The sequence below is a fragment of the Pseudophryne corroboree genome, unplaced genomic scaffold (genome assembly GCF_028390025.1).
Source record: "Pseudophryne corroboree isolate aPseCor3 unplaced genomic scaffold, aPseCor3.hap2 scaffold_228, whole genome shotgun sequence".
NCBI lineage: Eukaryota > Metazoa > Chordata > Amphibia > Anura > Myobatrachidae > Pseudophryne > Pseudophryne corroboree.
Window position 1 is genome coordinate 560,347 of NW_026968932.1, and position 2,500 is coordinate 562,846.

Genomic DNA, 2,500 nt, shown 5'->3' on the forward strand with positions numbered 1-2,500 from the left:
GCGGAAGCCGGAGGGAGCCCGGGCTGCGGAAGCCGGCTGGAGCCCGGGTTGCGGAAGCCGGCGAGAGCCCGGGCTGCGGAAGCCGGCGAGATCCCTGGCTGTTCTTCTCTTCCATCCATCCGTCCGTTATTTCATTTGCTGTCTGTATGTACGGAGCCCGGGCCGCGGAAGCCGGAGGGAGCCCGGGCTGCGGAAGCCGGCGAGAGCCCGGGCTGTTCTTCTTTTTTTTTTTCCCTTTCATTTATTTCCCCCCACCAGGGTGCGCCGACGAGGGGAGACCTCCTCCCCGCCGCCGCCGTACCGGACACATCGCAAATTCACAACGGTGGATTATTATTATTATTATTATTTTTTTTTTTTACGCGGCCAGCAGGGGGCGCCGCGCGCGCGGACTGGCGCTCGTGAACACTGCATTTAAATCGGTGGTGTGTTTTTGTCTTTTGCCTGGTTTTTTTTAATCTCAATCGTGTATTACCTCGGCTGGCCAGCGGGGGGCGCCGCGGCGGGGACACGGGCGGACCGGGTACATTTCATCTGTTTGGGGCGAGTGCTTTTTTGAAATTTTTTTTTATCTTTTAGTCTCGTTCCGTTCTTCCCTTCAACTGGCCTGCGGGGGGCGCCGTGCGCGCGGACCGGCGTCCACCCCTGGCCGCTCCGGGACTTTGCATTCAAATGGGTGGGGTGTTTTTCATTTTTTTGCCCTTTTTTTTTCCACTCCCCCCCTCTCAATCGTGTATTACCTCGGCTGGCCAGCGGGGGGCGCCGCGGCGGGGACACGGGCGGACCGGGTACATTTCATCTGTTTGGGGCGAGTGCTTTTTTGAAATTTTTTTTTATCTTTAAGTCTCGTTCCGTTCTTCCCTTCAACTGGCCTGCGGGGGGCGCCGTGCGCGCGGACCGGCGTCCACCCCTGGCCGCTCCGGGACTTTGCATTCAAACGGGTGGGGTGTTTTTCATTTTTTGCCCCTGTTTTTCACTCCCCCCCTCTCAATCGTGTATTACCTCGGCTGGCCAGCGGGGGGCGCCGCGGCGGGGACACGGGGGAGGGTTCATCCGGGCGGACCGGGTACCTTTCGTCTGTTTGGGGCGAGTGCTTTTTTGAAATTTTTTTCATTTTATTTTTGTCCTCCCTTCGACCGGCCAGCGGGGGGCGCCGCGCGCGCGGACCGTCGGGGCCCGGGGCCCTGCGTCCCACTTACTTTCGCCCGACGGGAATCGTTTCTTTTGTTTTTATCCGAGAGGACACACGGAATCTGCACCCCCCGCAGTGGCGTCAGGCGGCCACCGGGGGGCGCCGCGGCGGGGATCGGGGGGGGGCGCCCGGGAGCCGCCTGCCCGTCCGCTGGGCCAAGGGGGCCGGGGCGGGTCACGCGCCGCCGTCCCCCCCCGATCGTCTCGCTCCGAGCCGCCTCTGGCCACCGGGGGGCGCCGTCGGGTGGCGCGGGGGCGCCCCCGCCGCCCGCCGCCTCCCCCCGCACGCGTCGGGCCTCCCCCCGGGCCCCCGCGGGCCGGGGGACGCGGCCGGCGAGCGTCGGACTCCAGCGCGGAAGTGTCGCGGATGAGTGCGGACCGGGGCGCCCGCGGCCCAGCGGCACTTCCAGGGGCTCGGGGAGGAGATGGTTGAAGCCTGGGTGAAGCGCGCCCTCGGCCGTCCGTGTCGCTACCCGCCGGAGAACACCTCCGCCGGATCAGTAGGTACCAACGAGGCGAGCGAGAGAGCCGGGACTCTGTCCGGGGCCGAAAAGCCTGTTTCCCTGGAGCTTTTGCGAAAGGACCCGTGACAGAAGATGCGCGGAGCTCAGAGATCAGCATGGGCAGGGCCTTCTTGCATCCGATTTTGCCCAGGCAGGGCTCCAGGAACCGGGTTACAAAAAGCAAAAAGCCCTGGAGCTCAAACGAAAGGTTTAGTGACAAGATAGCCGTGGAGCTCCGATAACAGCATGGCAGGACCAGGATGGGGCCTATAAAGGGTCCACGGCGGGCATCCGTTGGAGCCCGACGTACGGGCCGGGCACGTCTCCTTCTCCCCCGGAGGCAGCGCCCCCCGGCGGGCCAAATCGGGTACTGCAATTTGTGGAAGTTTCGCAGATGAGTGCGGACCGGGGCGCCCGCGGCCCAGCTGCACTTCCAGGGGCTCGGGGAGGAGACGGTTGAAGCCTGGGTGAAGCGCGCCCTCGGCCGTCCGTGTCGCTACCCGCCGGAGAACACCTCCGCCGGATCAGTAGGTACCAACGAGGCGAGCGAGAGAGCCGGGACTCTGTCAGGGGCCGAAAAGCCCGTTTCCCTGGAGCTCCTGCGAAAGGACCCGTGGCAGAGCAGGCACGGAGCTCGGAGAGCAGCAGGGCCGGAGCTCGGAGAGCAGCAGGGCCAGGGCTCCCTCCCTTCCATAGGCTGCCCAGGCAGGGCTCCAGGAGCCCGGTACCAGCTCTCCCCGTCCGACAGCCTCCTCTCTGGAAGCGGAGAGCGGACGCAGTCGGGCTCCCGGACCGGGGCCCTGGGA